Raw genomic sequence first — 17,975 nt, forward strand, 5'->3', positions numbered from 1 at the left:
CGCGTTGATATTTCTAACAGGTTAGGGAAGCGACGCCGTTTGGTTTATTACTCATCTTTATTGGTAAATCATCACCTTCATCAAAAATATATGGTAATCGTACAAAGTTCTTGCGCTGGGCTCGGGCATCAAACAGCGAGGACACAGCAACCTATGACCTAGCGACCAGCTAGGTTAGAGACCAAAGAGCCAACAGCAAAATGTGCACGACACATGTCTCTATCATGAAAACAACATTCTTTTTGTTTTTTTTTCCCCTCAATAATTTCAGATATAATATTTTAACTGAGTTTGTAACACTGTTGATTGAAATTATCAAGTGCGAATTGTGTATATTTTAACATGTGAACTCATAATTACAATTGTGCAACTTTGATTCCTGTTGGATATTGAGGTGCTAAAATTTTTATGGTGAAAAAAAAAAGTATAAATAAAAATTAATAATATATAATAAATATAATTTTTAATAATAATTTGATAAAAATTAATAAAGATATAATATATTTTTTATCATATAAGTGTAAAATCAAATCAATTTAACTTTTAAACTACAATAGGTACAACACTTTAACTGTTCAATTTTAATCTCGAACAGACCCTTAATTTATAATTAGATTGTCACTAAAAAAAATTAAGGACTTTAAGTAGGTATTTTAGAATTTAACTAATACACTTTTAAACTACCTTTGTCGGATGAAGTGTTGGGAAATTTTTATTAAGCTCCAAAAGTGTTTGAAATAAATTTATGTTTTTATGATGCAAAAAATAAAAAATAAAAAATAAAATTTATGAACATTTTTGTGAAGCTTAGGCGAAAATTTTTGTTGGGCTCTACTGGGCTAGATGAGCAGCTCGGGCATTAATTGTCGCCCAAGAAGCCCAACCCAGATTACAACAAGCGGGATTTGGTTAGCTCGTTGACGATTGAAAATCCTGTTTGATTTCTTTTTCTGATAACGAATGAGTACGAGAAAAGAGTTAACTTCTGCTGTTGTTAGTTCCAAAATTTTAGTTAGCAAACAAAATGACGTGTTTTTGTGTTTAATAATGAAAGATAAAAAGTAAATAATAGATTTTCCATAGGATTATGAAAAAAAAAAACAGGTGTCAAAAACCTCATTGAGATTAAATTATGATAGAATCCGAATCCATTTTGAACCATTAGCTAGTACGACACAATTAAAAAAAAATGATATACACCAAAAGTTTGCATTAATATAGTTAAATCCATATTGTTTTAGGCATTGTTTGATATTAAGATGTTGTAGAAAAAAAATTTTAATTATAAAATACAAAGTTAATAGTATGTAGCAAATACAATTCTTAAATAATAATTTTGTCAAAATTATTAAAAATGTAATAGACATTTCATCATACAAATGTAAAATCAAATTAATTTAGGTTTCAAGTTACAATAGTTAGGGTGCGTTTGGGATTGAGGTGTTGTATCTTTTAAGCTGTAGCTGCTGTGGAAAAAAAATTGTAATTATGAAACAAAAGTTAAAATATGTAGTAAATACAAATTTTAAATAAACATTTCGATAAAATTATTAAAAATATAATAAATTCTCTATTATATAAGTAAAAAATCATATCAACATGGCTTTTAAATTACAACAGCTAGCATTTACCAAACACTGTACTACTGTAGGTTAAAAGATACAACTGTCCAACTTCAATCCCAAATGCACCCTTAGTGTGTATTAAATATTTTAATATTGTAACTTTTAAACTACAATTGTCCAACCTCAATTTTGGAATAAGTTAACTTTGAATTAATTTTCTCGTTGAATGACAATTTTCAAAATATCTTCCAAATTATAATAAACTTTTTTTTTCCCAAAAGATAAGGAAAAAATGGGAGTGCATTGATGATTTCTTTTTTCACTTAACAAAAACGGGAGAAAGTCAATATTTACAATAATTTAACGATATCATGAAAATTATCAAACGAGTAATACAAAATTAATGTTTTTAGAAATTGGTAGCTAAACTTTATCTCATTATAATGGCATTCAAATTCCAAACTCTACGACCTTAATAAATTATGTCTATTTAGATAAAGAGTAATAATACAGCTATAAATTCGTGTACAAACTTATCTTGTACAAACTGATTTAACATTAATTTATTGGTTGAATAAAAATATAAAATAATAAAAATAAGTCATGTGGACCAAAAGATATTTAATTCAACCAATTTTATCATAGCATATCAATTTGTACAAATAAATTTATACAAGAATTTATGGATATATTTCACTCTTAGACAAAGAGTTATAAGCATTAATAATGTATATTAATGCTCACCAAGATCGATATACTAAAGTATTTTTATTTTCATTCAAATAAACAAGATTTATGAACAAAAAGTGTTTGAATGTCTATTTTTGAAATAATTAGGTCTAATTGTCCAATTCTAAAATTGAAGTTTTGTCAAATAAACTACTTTTGTCAGATTTTGATTGCCAAGCACTGTTTCATAGGAGCCAAGCACAAGTTATGAAGTTTGGATTGAAGGAATCTTTTGACATGGACTTATTCGGGTTAAATATCCTACGGTCCAAAATCCCAAGTTTGCAGAGCAGGACGGCCGGCCTTGACAAAAATCAACTGGGGTTTGAAATTTCGCAATGACAATGCCACGCGGCGTAATAAGACACGCATCTTTACCATAGTTGACTTTGACAGGCACTCTGTTAATTAAAGTTCGTTAAGGAAACGACGATATCTGACCTGGACCAACGTTTGATAACGACTCCGTCCACATGTAAAATTGCAAATTGTTTACGAAAATGCTAAATATTAAGAAAAACGAGAGAAAGACGAGAGAAAGACGAGAGAATGAAGCATGTGTTGTGAGAAGAAAGAGAGAGAAAAAGCTGACAGAAGAGACAGAAAATAGGCAATTCTCTCGTCCTTCTCTCGTTGTTTTTGATATTTAACAGCACTCAATTGTTTAACAATTGAAGATCTTGGCGATGCCTAACGTGCCGGGCCGGGTCGGTTATTAAAGGAAAGCCATGCGTCTGTCTGCTCGTACCGTGTTGTATCTATTATGTATTTTGTGTCATGTCATACTATATATATTTTTTTTCTTGTTTATGTACTTTTAGCTAAATTTAATAGAATTTAAAATTTAAAATTCAAGTCCATATTTAATAATAATAAATGACTAATAAGAAAAGAATGTAATATTAGTTATTAGGTTAGACCCTACAATATTAAAATTCTTTTTTAATACTTAACAATAATAACAATAATAATAAAAAATTTGAGGGTTAACTTAGTTGTTATGTTGGACTTATATAGACTCATAAATTATAGTTTATAATAACATTAATACGTATTTATAAAATCATGGTATTCATAATTTTATTTATTACAATTATGATATCAATTATTCATTTAATGATTTATAAACATAAATCAATTAGAGTATTTTTTTTAAAAACTAAGGATTAAATGAATTTAAAAAAACTTCACTAATAAAATATGTTAAAAGATTCAATTTAAAGTTATTTGTAAAGTCATAAAATTTTAAGTTTATTTTTGCTAAAAAGTGAAACGTGCTTATTGTGGGTCTTTTTCACATGTTGTACTTTAGCTCATCTCTAATCATGTCATATTTTTAAGGCTTATATATCTAAAATTCTAAGTTTGACCCGCCGCGCGTGTGTGCCTTGTCATGCCACATGCCCCATTGAAACATGCTAGTACGGTGCCACGTGCTACCCATCCCATTGGCTATCTCTATATCTAAAATTCTAAGTTTGACCCGCCGCGCGTGTGTGCCTTGTCATGCCACATGCCCCATTGAAACCTGCTAGTACGGTGCCACGTGCTACCCATCCCATTGGCCATCTCTAGAATATCCAATCAAGTTCTAGTTAGCAATTCAAAAAGAGTTTACATGGAAAGGCTTTTGCTTTCGTTGTTAATGAATATAGACTTTATTTTGGTTTTTGAAAAATCAACTTTAACATTATTATGAGCCGTATTGTCAAATCAAAAGGACTCGCTTAAGTCTTGTTTAGAGGTTAGTAAACAGTATTTTGAAAGTTACAATACTATATTATTTAAAAAATAATAAAGGCCAATTTGATAATGATGTTGCTTTAAAAATAATTATTTTTAGTTATATCGTATCAATAATTAATTGTGAAGAACATCAGTTAAATATTTAGTAAAATTTATTTTTAAAAGTACTATGAGTTTTAAAAATAATTGTACGTATTTAATAAATCTTATTACTATACTGTTGTGAGAATATAAATGACTACATTAGACATAATGCTAAGTAAAATTTATTTATGCATTTGTAAACATTAATATAAGATACCATATTACTATATTGTGTTTATATAATAATTGATAACCTAAATAAATATTTTATATTATTAATTTTATTTTTTATTTTGTTATCTCAATATAGTTGGTACTAATAATAATAATAATCCTTTTAAAGTTAATGATTTATTTTTTAATTAATAAGGATAATTTTAGATTTTTATAATATATTTGATGATATATACTTATTTTCAAAACCAAATTTTAAAAAGATATTCCTTTCCCACTTCTCAAAATATAGTGTAGGATGGGTGCTTACGCCAAAACTAATTTCCAAAAAAATTTATTAAACACCAAAATTAATTTTTAATTTTCAAAATCACTTTTAACCCTCTTAAAAGCAATCTCATACGGACCCTAACTATTGTGGCTTGGAAACTAGTTGTTTTGATCAATCACTAATATGATGAGAAACCTATAATTACTTTTATATTTTTTTGTCAAAATTATTATTTAAAGGTCATATTTATTATACAGTACGACACTATTAACTTCTATTATATAATTTTTTTTCACAATATCTCAATATTAAGCAAGATCTTAGTTACGTATGAAATGAAATTTGTATACATGCAAACACTTTTACTTTTTGAAGATCATGCTTTAAATGTGATGTTTGATCAATTACGCAATTACCAGCAGAAGTTTCATAAATAATAGAAAATCTAAAGTTGAACACTTTAATCAAGTTTAGTGAGTTGTCATTTTCAAATCACTAATGTTAATCTTCTAAAATGTGAAAAAATGATACATTAACCATGTGTTTATTAACCGAGAGCGAGAGTGAATGCAAATCAAAATTATTCTAATGTTTACTTGAAATTTTGGAAAAGAGATTAGGAATCAAAGTGGTAGGCTATACTTAAATTTGAAAATCATTGGTGATTGGGAATTAGAATTCTAATATTAGGATCGATTAAAATATCCTATTCAATTTTTTATATTGCCAAATTACCCTCCATTAAGTAAAAAAAATAAACAAATAAAAATTGCAAATCCATAACTCTCACCTGCATGAATCCAGCACGTCAAATCGAACCCAAAGATCGAACTGGACAGAACTTGTCGTTGATGGGTAGCACCGTCGCTTACGTCGTCGATTGGATAGCATCGTAGTCGCTTAGCTCGTTGTCGAAGGGAGAAACACTTCCACTTAGGCACTTAGCTCATTGTTATACCGGGTTGCTCACTAAGCTCATCGTCGCTGTTGACGATGAAGAAGAAGAATAAAATGATTGTGATGATGATGATGATGTTGAGAAGAGAGAAACATTATTTCATTTGAAAAATTTTATTTAGAGAGTGTTTTGGATATTTTAATTTAGTATTACATTATTTTTAATATCATTATTCTTGTTGAAGAGAAAGAAATGCTATAATTACTATTATTTTGATAAAAAAAAGTTTGATTAAAATAATATATAAACTTATTTTTATTAGAAGAATCTTTTAGGGGATGGCTTATTTTTTCACTTTTTAAAGAGTTAAATTAGAAGAGTCTTTTGTTGATGTTAGCCAAAGAAACAAAAAATATTTATTAAAATTACCATAAATTATCATTTTAAAATAAAATTTAAGATTAGACGACATATCATTTTAAAATAAAATTTAAAATTTACTCTTCTTATGGCATAGCTAGTTTCCAAAATCAGTGGAAAAATATTTAATTTATTTAAGAGAATTTAATTTTTCTCAAATATTTTAAAATAATTTTAGATTTAACATACTCTTTAAGTGATTCTAAAGACGAAACTATAATTTTGAACTTAATTTTTTTGTAAATTATTCAAAACGAGTGGGGATGAATAAAAAATTTTATTGGAGGCAAATATAATTTTTAGACGTAATTTAAAAAGGATTTTTTTGAAAATCTTAATACAAGGAGGTTCTTGTTAACTCTAGCTACAAAAGAGCTAGTTAGCATATCCTATTAGAGCACAAGTCATTCTTGTACTCTACTAAGCCAACATTAATTAAGTGTTAAAAGAACACGATGTGTCCCAGAAAATGAAATTCAGAATATCATTTCATTCTGCCATGAACAAGCTTGTGGAGGCCATTTTAGTGCTAAGAAAACAACGACTAAAGTTTTACAATGTGGTTTCTATTGGCCAACTATATTTCGAGACGCTTACACTTTCTGTTCTTCATGTGATAGGTGTCAACGAATGGGGAGTATTACGCGAAGGAACATGATGCCACTAAATCCAATTTTAGTGGTTGAGATTTTTGATGTATGGGGTATCGACTTCATGGGACCCTTTCCCCCTTCTTTTGGCCATCAATACATATTGGTTGCTGCTGACTATATATCGAAATGGGTAAAAGCAATTCCATGCAGAACCAATGATCACAAGGTGGTGATAGGATTTTTGAAAAGCAATATTGTCTCACGCTTTGAATTCCCTCGAGCAATAATCAGTGATGGTGGTGCCCACTTTTGTAACAAAGTATTCAAAGCTCTTTTGATAAAGTATTCAACCACACACAAAGTGGCGACCCCATATCATCCACAAACCAGTGGCCAAGTTGAGATCTCAAATTGAGAAATAAAACACATATTAGAAAAAACGGTGAGGCCGGACAGAAAAGATTGGTCATTAAGACTTGATGATGCATTATGGGCATATAAAACGGCTTTCAAGACCCCAATTGGGATGTCACCCTACAGGTTAGTGTATGGAAAAGCTTGCCACCTACCTGTGGAACTCGAGCATCGTGCGTATTGGGCCATCAAGAAATTCAACTTTGACATGCAGCAAGCCAGCTCAGAAAGAAGATTACAACTGGCAGAACTTGAAGAAATTCGCAATGACGCATACGAAAATACCAAGATTTACAAGCAACGAATGAAAGTCTTCTATGACAAGCAAATTATGAGAAAATCGTTCACCCCAGGTCAGAAAGTGCTTTTATTCAATTCTCGGTTGCACCTATTCCTAGGTAAGTTACGCTCTCGTTGGTCTGGCCCATTTATTGTACATTCCACATGGGGCAATTGAAATTAAGGACCCAAAGAACGGTGTCACGTTTAAAGTTAATGGTCAAAGATTAAAGTCATATCTAGAGTACCAACCACATGGAGAAAACACCGAAATTAATTTGAGTGACCCACCAGATTTGAATTGATTTTTTTTTCTTTTCGTTGATTTGATTTTTCTTTCTTTCTTTTTATTATTCTTTTGCTAATTGAAATTATTTTTGCATAAGTGTGTTTGTTTAACTATTAAGTTTTCTCTTATAATTTTTAATCATGAGTACCTTACTTAGACCGTTCCTCCTGAACATTCTTAAACCACTTCAACATGTCAAAACTCGTCTCAAAAGACAGATTCAATTTTGTAAAACGCATCGCATTTGGGCTCTACAGCCACTAGAGTTAGTAGCCTATGTTGAGGGTTTAGAAAGCCAACTCAGAGACATTGAGAGAAATGTTTACGACATCCAGTTGGAGCTTGAGGTAAATTCAATAAGAGGACGATTTTAATTTTCTTTGTGTATTTTAATTTATTTTTCTGTTTGTGTGCTTTAGTTTGTTACCCCGGTGAAGTGGCAGATAATGGTACTCCGTGATAATCAAGTCGATTACTTCAGTTTTCCATAATAATTGATATTCTGAGGCGAAGGTATGGACAGAAACAAGATTCTAGTGAAGGTTCACAAGCGATTCCCTTCACTTCCTCAGAATACCCTCCTTACAATCTATAAAGCCCGGTCCGAACGCATGCGATTACTTATAAGGAAAAACATACCTACTGACATCCATTGGTTAATCGAGGCTTAAGTATGATCGGCAGGTGAGTTACCTCTAAAATTTATTGCATACATGCCTGGTTGTGGTAAAGGAAATTATGCAAGAAAACGATGAGCTCGAAGAATTTCTGTTGCTTGTCATAAGTGTGCCAGAATGAGTTGCAATAAAAACCCATGTTCTTTAGGAATAGTGTCTGATAACAAGGAAGATAAGATTCAATTCATTAGGGATGGCTTGAATAAGGAGTCATTGGATAATATCCTTTTGTCTCTTGAAACGCATCCCAGTGGATATGTGCAAGGAGCGATTCTCCAGTTATGGCCATTATTCCAGAAAGAGCATGCACGATATAGTCTCGGGAATCTGACTATAAATGACCCTGTTTGCCAGTTTATAAGAAAACTGGATAGGAAGCCTATCCTCGACCCATAGAGGGCGTTCAAGCCGTTTCTGGATGTAAAACCGGAGAAAGATGTGAGCCACAATCGCAACTACCTGTAAATATCCTTTCACTTTACTGTTATTTTATTTCACTATTGTTTTATTGTGTGCATTATTGTCTTTAATAATTTTATTACTGTTTGCTTTTTCCTTATTACTGTTTGCTTTTTTCTTTTTATTGTTTCCTTTTTGACTCGCGAGCCATGTGCTTTACGCGTTATTTGACACTGATATGCCACCTCATACACAGTTGTGACCCACTGTCACCAAGATTTTTAAATATGACTTTTTGTTAAGTACTCACAAATTATTTTTGAGAAATATTCCAATGGCAGCTACTCCAAATAGACAATTCAAGAACATTTATGTGCTTTCTGGATTTACCTATGGCAAACATAAAGAGTTCGTTGAGACAGCCATCGATCTTGGTCGAAGTATAGCAGAGAGAAAATTACACTTGGTGTATGGAGGAGGTAACCGAGGGTTATCAAAAATGGTCTCAGAAGCAGCTTTTATCAGAGGAAGTCAAGTGTTAGGCATCATCTCAAGAATCTTAAAACCATTGGGCAGTTCGTCTGACTCATCAACTGGAGAATAGTTAGTCGTCTCAGGTATGCAAGAAAGAATAACTGAAATGCTTAATCATACTGATGCTTTTATTTTCTTTCCAGGAGATCTTGCAACACTAGAGGCACTTATCACACTAGCATCTTGGGCCCATCTGCACATCCACCAGAAACCCATCAGTTTGTTAAATGTCAATAACTTTTATGATGGCTTTATCGCATTTTTTAACCATGAAATAAAAAACTATTTCATTCCTTCTAATGTGAAAAAACTTTTTATTTGTGCTCACACTGCTAATGAGCTACTTGATCTGTTACAAGCTTATAAACCGGAGCCAGACCCCTAGACCTTTGTGTTGGAGCGCCCAAATAATGATGGTAACAGTAGCCGCAGTAAGAAGTACAAATTAATTTAACTCTCCGCTTGTAAATATTTTCTTCTGTGTTGCACCACCCAGGTGATGTCTTCTAAACTCTACTTCTTTCCTTTCAAACATTGAGGACAATGTTTCGTTCTGGTTGGGGGGAGGGAATAGTTGACAATTGTGGAATTTTGGTTAAGTTTTTACTAATTTTTTGTTGTAGAAACTAACTGTTGCTAACTTTTTGTGTTGAAGATGGCTGAATATGGAGTGTAGTGACTTTAGAAACGCATCTTCATCGTTAAAAAAAAATTAAAAAAACTAAAAAACTAAAAAAAAAAAATTCAGACATTTTTTTTTCTTTATTATGTTTTGATGTTCATTTTTCTTCTTCTTTTAATTTCTCCTTATAAATATATATTTTCAAATTTTTAAGTCAAAGATAACTGAATATGGAGCGTAGTGCCTCTAGAAACGCATCTTCTAAGTTAAAAAAAAACCATTTTCGTTTTCTATCATTTTAAGTGTAACTTTTCTAATTAGTTTTGATGCATCATTTTCACATTTCTGCATGCATATTTTTCTTTCATGTTTAGAATAGGTTGGGGGGTAGAATGTTGTTTAAAGAAAAATATTTGTGTGATTTGTTTTAACATTGGATGACATGATTAATTTAAATTTTAGTATTTGTATTATCTTTGGTCTTAAGTGATGTTACGCTATGTTTGCTACTTTACATGTTGATGTCGGAGACAAATATGAGTTGCTTGAAGGAATGAACATGTCATAAATAAGTGCCAAGTGAGTTTTTGAGCCTATCATTTTTCTTGGAGAGTAACCCTTTTGCCCATTCTTTATACAGCTTAGCAGTTTATTATTTTATATACGACCTCTAGATTTCTTTTGAGTTAACTCTTAAAAAAAATTGTAAAATAAAAAAAAGAAAAAGAAAAAAATGTGTGTTGCTACATTGGGAGGCCCATCTAACTAGTAGATATTGATGATTATTTAGAACCCTAAAAGATGATGGAAATGCCATCTTTGATCCGTTTGAGCCTTTCTAGTCATCCCTTTTATTAAATATCCATAGTTACCTCTTTTGAGCCTTAAAAAAAAAAATATTTTCTTTGTCAACTTATCATCTTGACCCACTCCGATTTGGAGTATTACCCGATATCTTATAAATTCCATCACTTATTTATGTTTGAGAAAATATAAATAATTATATTGTTCAGTGAAGTTATGCCAAATAAAAGCAAAAAAAAAAAAAAAACAAAACAAAACAAAAGTTGTTGTTTCAAAAGAATAAAAATAACAATAATAGGTGAAATCCACCTTGCAACTTCCAAAAAAAAAAAAATTCTCTGCATTTTTCTCAAACATACACTTTGTTTTCCTTATTTCCTTTCTTTGTTAGCCATATCCTTAACGTACGTTACGTCCTAATAAAAGTCCTTCTTGATTTTAGGGAACTATAGTTTGAAGTAGAAGCTAGTTATATGGGCTAAAAAAATGTAGTGGTGCATATAAAAAAATAAAAAAATAAATTGGGTTGACTAACATTTTTTATTTGACTTGAGATTGTATTATTTCTAAGCTGAGGGCATATTTATTTCATCTTGGTGAGAGCATGTGATATCACTTCTTTATTATTTTCTCTCAATTACCATTCATTAGAGTGACTATTTTTATTGGGTTTAATTTCTTTGTGAGGGTGTCACTACTTCCAGTGAGATTTTGGGGTTTGACATGTCATTCTTGAAAGTAGCTATAACAAAGTCTACTGGGCTGATCCATGTAGATGATTGATGTGGGTGTGATGTTGCTTTAGACTAGAGATAATGCTTATACTTTTATTTGATTGCTATAATTAATCTGATTGAATAAACACGAGTGTTTCTAAATAAAATAAAAAAAAATCATTTTGGTTTTGAATTTTGTTTTCGCTTTATTTGCTAGGGACTAGTAATAAGCTGGTTTGGGGGTGTGTTGAGTGTTAGAAAATGTATATTTATAAAGGAGAAAATTGTCATTTTACACTACAAGTTTTACTAACACCTTTACTTTTATGAATTTAACCTTCTTTTGATTTAATTCCGTGTGTTTTATTTTAATTAAGTATTTTATGTATTTTAGGGGCATCATAGTCATTTCACAATAAACGAAAAATCAGATGGCAAAATAGACATCACTTTTGAACTCAGGACGGTCGAAAACCTTAGGAGTAGCATAAAAGGAAAAATGGCACTGTTCACATGTACGGTACTATTCACGTGTACGGTACTGTATACGTTACTGTTTACGATACTGTTCACATAGACGGACGATGACGTGGCATTGACCGATGATGTGGCATTAACTGATGAGGTGTCACGATCCTGTTGGACTAAAATTCTTATGTACTGTTGATGGTGACGTGGCAGCATATCAGTGGACCAAAAATCTCGCGTACGGTACATGCATCACACAGGATTATTTTCAACCAAACCGCGTTACTATTCAACCCAGGTCAAACCGTGTTACTGTTCATCCATGTGGTCAAACCGCGTACTGTTGATTGATGACGTGGCGCAATCCTGAGCGTCCAAACTGTTTTTAATCTGATGGCCATGATTTGCTCCATGTATCTATAAAAAAAGGGGCCTCTCCCCCCTAATTTAATATCTCTGAATCCATTTTTGGGATCCATTTTCTGTAATTCCTTCTCTATCTTGTATTTTCTACGTATTTTAATAAATTTCTATTTTGCCCCTTGTTCAATTATGAGTGGCTAATTTTCTTTCAAGCTTGGGTTAAATGTGAAGTCTCAACATGTGTCATGGGGTTTATTTGGTAAATTTACTTTCTCTTCCCCTCTAATTTTTGTGGATGTTTTGACTTCTCGTCGACAAATAATACTAATCTTGTCTAGTACTGCCTTGGTTTCACCGGCCCCCTAGTACAAGGTTATTATTTTTTGGCACGATAAGCCCTTAGCACCATATTAATTAGAGCGTGGTTCATGAGGTGTGGATTCCCCCCTCATGATTTAATTGACATTAATAAGTATTATTTAGCCCATGATGCATGTTGATACGGATCCAAATACCCAAGTACGTCATTTCAGTAGATTTCTCTTCAATTTATTCTCGTCATTTCAATTCCAATTTTAGAATTTATTCTCGCCATTTTAATTCCAATTTTATGATAATTTAAATCACTTCCACCACAAATCCAACCGCCCATTTACAAAATTAATTCTACATATAATTAAAATCCACCTCCTCGTAGGATCGACACTCGTCACCATTAGTCTATTCTACAATAGATTTGTGCGCTTGCGAGTACATTAAAATTTACACAACAATAGACGTTTCATTAAAGATTTCAGCAAAGTTTCTAGACCCTTATACAATTCACTTGCTAAGGATGTACCTTTTATCTTTAATGATTCATGTCTTGTGGCTTTTGAAAAATTAAGGCATTTGTTGACATCATCACCCATCATTCAGGCCCCAAACTGGAGCTTACCATTTGAGCTCATGTGTGATACATCTGATTATGCAGTAGGAGCAATATTAGGACAGAGAGTTGATCGAATTTCTCATGTTATTTACTATGCTAGTATGACATTGAATGATGCACAGTTGAACTATTCAACTACTGAAAAAGAAATGCTAGCAGTAGTATTTGCATTAAAAAAATTTCGATCTTATCTCATTGGTTGTAAAATAATTATGTTCACAGATCATGCTGCTCTTAAATATCTTCTCACGAAAAAAGATGCAAAAGCTAGACTAATTCGTTGGGTGTTACTTTTGTAGGAATTCGACTTGTAATTTAAAGATAAGAAAGGCACAGAGAATGTTGTAGCAGACCATCTCTCTCGTCTCCATTTTGACACAATTTCTGAACTTTTAACATTGAATGAGTCATTTCCAGATGAACAATTAATGAGTGTGGAAATATTACCTTGATATGCTGATATAGTTAATTATCTTGTTACAGGTCAACTTCCAGAGCATTGGACCAAGCAAGACAAGGCTAAATTCTTTGCAGAAATAAAGAATTTCTTTTGGGATGACCTTTATTTGTTCAAGTATTGTGCAGATCAAATTGTTAGGCGATGTGTCCCAGAAAGTAAAATTCAGAATATCATTTCATTCTGTCATGAACAAGCTTGTGGAGGTCATTTCAGTGCTAAGAAAACAGCTACTAAAGTTTTACAATGTGGTTTCTAATTGCCAACTATATTTTGAGACGCTTACACTTTTTGTTCTTCATGTGATAGGTGTCAACGAATGGGAAGTATTACGTGAAGGAACATGATGCCACTAAATCCAATTTTAGTGGTTGAGATTTTTTACGAATGGGGTATCGACTTCATGGAACCCTTTCCTTCTTCTTTTAGCCATCAATACATATTGGTTGCTGTTGACTACGTATTGAAATAGGTAGAAGCAATTCCATGCAGAACTAACGATCACAAGGTGGTGGTAGGATTTTTGAAAAGCAATGTTGTCGTAGGTCATTATTATCTTTGTGTTTCTTGCATGCATGGTCGTAGGTCATTATTACCTAATCTTGAACCTATAGACCTTGAACTAGAAAAAACACTTCTCACATACAAGCACGTGAAAAATAAATTTGGAATGGATTTACAAGCACCATAGGAGAGGCCATTTAAGGACTATTTTAGTCATTTAGCTAATTTGAGCACATTATGTATAAGATACCCAAATATAACTGCTAAGAGCTTTGAACTAAAACCTAGTGTGCTAAATTGTCTCCCCACATTCTATGACTTAGAAAATGAGGACCCATATAATCATCTGAATGATTTTCATGCTATTTGTCAAATATTTAAATATGAGAATTTTTCAGACGATGATGTGAAACTCAGATTATTCTCATTTTCTTTAAAGGATAGAGCTCATTCATGGTTAAGTACTTTGCCTGCTAATAGCATTACATCATGGGAACAAATGGTAACTAAATTTTTGAATAAATATTTCCCAGTGCATAAAACCAATGTTATTCGCAGAGAAATTTCAGAGTTTACACAGAGAGAAGATGAGCAGTTTTTCGAAACATGGGAGCGATTCAATGGGCTACTCTTGAAGTGTCCACATCATGGGTACGAGAAATGGCACCAATGCCAATATTTTTTGGAGGGATTATTGCCGAATGTGCAAGAATGGCTAATAGCAACAAGTGGAGGAGAGCTAATGTCAAAAAGTGCATCAGAAATTTAGAAATTCTTCCAGCGACAAGTAGATAATTCCCAACAACGAAGTCGATCACTCATGAATACTAGAAGAATTAAGGGAGTAAATGATGTTCACATTGGCGAGTCAAGTTCAGAAATTAAAGAAGTCAAAGTGATAATTGAATGTCTCTCTCGACAAATAGCATCGTTATCGACTGCTAAATCAACAGAGCCACATGACCATGACTCGTACTCAGATCAAGCCAATGCCATAGGTGTAATGAGAAAACCATCGAATTACAACCCATACTCCAACACATATAACCCTGGATGGAGAGACCACCCCAATTTTTCATGGTCTCAAGGATTACAGCAGAATGGACCAGCAGCTCCAGCTCCACTAATTCCTCAAAATCCTCAAGCCTCTCAGCCACCATTTAGACCATACAATCAAAACTAGAACTACTCTCAACTCAGACCATGGGAGGATGCATTCCAGAATTTCAAGAATGTTACTCACTCTACGATTGAGCAACAGAACCGCACCATTGATGGACTACGAAATGAGTTGCGAGCAGGCTTTAACTCACAAGCCCAATCAGTTTCAAGCTTCGAGAAGATGGTGGGACAACTTGCTTCTTCAGTTCAGACCTTGGCAATGACTGTTGAGAAAGACAAGTTTCCAAGTCAACCAGTGCCTAATCCTAAAGGAGTACATGAAGCAAGTACCAGTTCATCACAGCAGCATGGAGAGCTCAAAGTAGTCATGACCTTGCGAAAAGGAAAAGAAGTCGACAACAAAGTGGAGATGCCGGTGACAAAAGAAAATCAAATTGTACCTGTGAATGTTGATGACTCACCATCAGAGGAGAAAGAAGAAACCAACCCGCGAGAATATGTTCATAAAGCTCCATTTCCTCAGAGGTTAGCTAAAGGAAAGAAGGGAAAATCCACAGGTGAGATTCTCGAAATCTTCAAACATGTAAGTTTAATATCCATTTACTTGATATTATTAAAAAAGTTCCATCTTATGCCAAGTTTCTTAAAGACCTTTGTACTAAAAAGAGAAAAATTCATGTTCAAAAGAAGGCATTTTAACAAAAAACGTTAGTTCTATCCTTCAACACAAAATTTCGCTAAAATACAAAGACCCAGGATCCCCCACTATCTCATGTAGTATAGGGAACCACACAATTGAGAATGCTTTGTTGAATTTAGGAGCTAGTGTAAATTTGTTGCATTATTCAGTATTTGTGAAACTTGGACTGGGAGAATTACACCCAACTCCAGTAGTGTTACAGCTTGCAGATCGGTCCACGAAAATACCTCGTGGTATTGTGGAGGACGTGCTTATCCAGGTAGACAAGTTTTATTTTCCTGTTGATTTCATTGTAATTGACACTCAACCAATACAGGATTCAAGGAAGCACATCCTCATTATTTTAGGCCGACCTTTCTTGGCAACTGCAGATGCTCACATTCAATGCAGGATTGGAAATATGCAGTTGTCCTTCGGCAACATGACTATGGAGCTGAACATCTTCAACATTGCCAAACAACCTCACAATGCAGATGATGGAATTGTTGATATGGATTTAATAGAAACAATAGTTGATAACACTTTTCTTTCAAACCTTAATGATGATCCTTTACAAAAATATTTAACTCACTTTAGTTTTGATTTTGATATTGACAGATCGGTTGATGAGGTCAACGCCTTGCTTGACTCAGCACCATCTATGGACACTAATAAATGGAAGTCAAGAGTTGAACAACTAGCACCATCAGAGAAGAAACTCATCTCATCATCAGAATCACCATTTAAACTCGAGCTCAAACCATTACCCAACACTCTGGAATATGCATTTTTGGGAGAAGAAAGTACTCTGCCGGTAATCATCTCATCATCCCTAAATGACGAACAAAAAAGTAAGTTGTTGGATGTTTTAAAAGAGCACAAAGGAGCATTAGGATGGACCATGGCAGACATAAAAGGTATAAATCCAGTAGACTGCATGCATTACATTCACCTTGATGAAAATGCTAAATCTACTAGGGAAATGCAACGTCGGTTAAATCTTAATATGAAAGAAGTTGTTAGAACAGAAGTCCTTAAGCTATTTGACGTAGGTATCATTTACCCAATTTCTGATAGTTCATGGGTCAGTCCTGTACAAGTTGTCCCCAAAAAGTCAAGAGTCACAGTAGTTACGAATGCTGATAATGAATTGATACCCACTAAAGTGACTACATGATAGCATGTATGCATTGATTATAGAAAGTTGAATTCTGTCACACGTAAAGACCATTTTCCTTTACCATTTATTGATCAAATGCTTGATAGATTAGCAGGCCATGAATTTTATTGCTTTCTAAATGGCTACTCAGGATACAATCAGATCCCCATAGCACCAAAAGATCAAGAGAAGACCACTTTCACTTGCCCTTTTGGCACATTTACATATAGGAGAATGCCATTTGGATTATGTAATGCACCTGCTACATTTCAACGATGCATGTTAAGCATTTTTTCTGATATGGTTGAACGATTCCTAGAAGTCTTTATGGATAACTTTTCTATCTTTGGTGATTTGTTTGAACAATGTTTACATCATCTAACATTAGTTCTGCAGAGATGTATCGAGAAGAACTTGGTCTTAAATTGAGAGAAATGTCATTTTATGGTAAAACAAGGTATTGTTCTCGGTCACATCATTTCGAGCAAAGGTATTGAGGTTGATAAAGCCAAGGTGGATCTTATTTCTAATCTTCCTCCACCTAAAACAGTCAGAGAAGTAAGATCTTTCCTTGGGCATGCTGGTTTTTATAGACGTTTTATTAAAGATTTTAGCAAAGTTTCTAGACCCTTATGCAATTTACTTGCTAAGGATGTAATTTTTGTCATTGATGATTCATGTCTTGTGGCATTTGAAAAGTTAAAGCAATTGTTGGCATTATACCTATCATTCAGCCCCCAAACTGGAGCGTACCATTCGAGCTCATGTGTGATGCATCTGATTATGCAGTAGGAGCAGTTTTAGAACAAAGAGTTGATCGAATTCCCCACGTTATTTACTATGCTAGTATGACATTAAATGATGCACAGTTGAACTATTCAACTACTGAAAAAGAAATACTAGCAGTAGTGTTTGCATTAGAGAAATTTCGATATTATCTCATTGGTTGTAAAATAATTATATTCACAGATCATGCTGCTCTTAAATATCTTCTCACAAAGAAAGATACAAAAGCTAGACTAATTCGTTGGATGTTACTTTTGCAGAAATTTGACTTGGAATTCAAAGATAAGAAAGG

General features: G+C 32.9%; 1 non-coding gene across 1 annotated transcript; it reads right to left on the bottom strand.

The window, feature by feature from the left end:
• Nucleotides 1–14,487: 14,487 nt before the first annotated feature.
• LOC127903581 (small nucleolar RNA R71) lies at nucleotides 14,488–14,591 on the bottom strand. Its single transcript, XR_008056289.1, has one exon. It is a non-coding gene; the product is annotated as a small nucleolar RNA R71 (small nucleolar RNA).
• Nucleotides 14,592–17,975: the final 3,384 nt, after the last annotated feature.

Source organism: Citrus sinensis, chromosome 6, assembly GCF_022201045.2.
Source record: "Citrus sinensis cultivar Valencia sweet orange chromosome 6, DVS_A1.0, whole genome shotgun sequence".
In the NCBI taxonomy this organism is placed as follows: domain Eukaryota; kingdom Viridiplantae; phylum Streptophyta; class Magnoliopsida; order Sapindales; family Rutaceae; genus Citrus; species Citrus sinensis.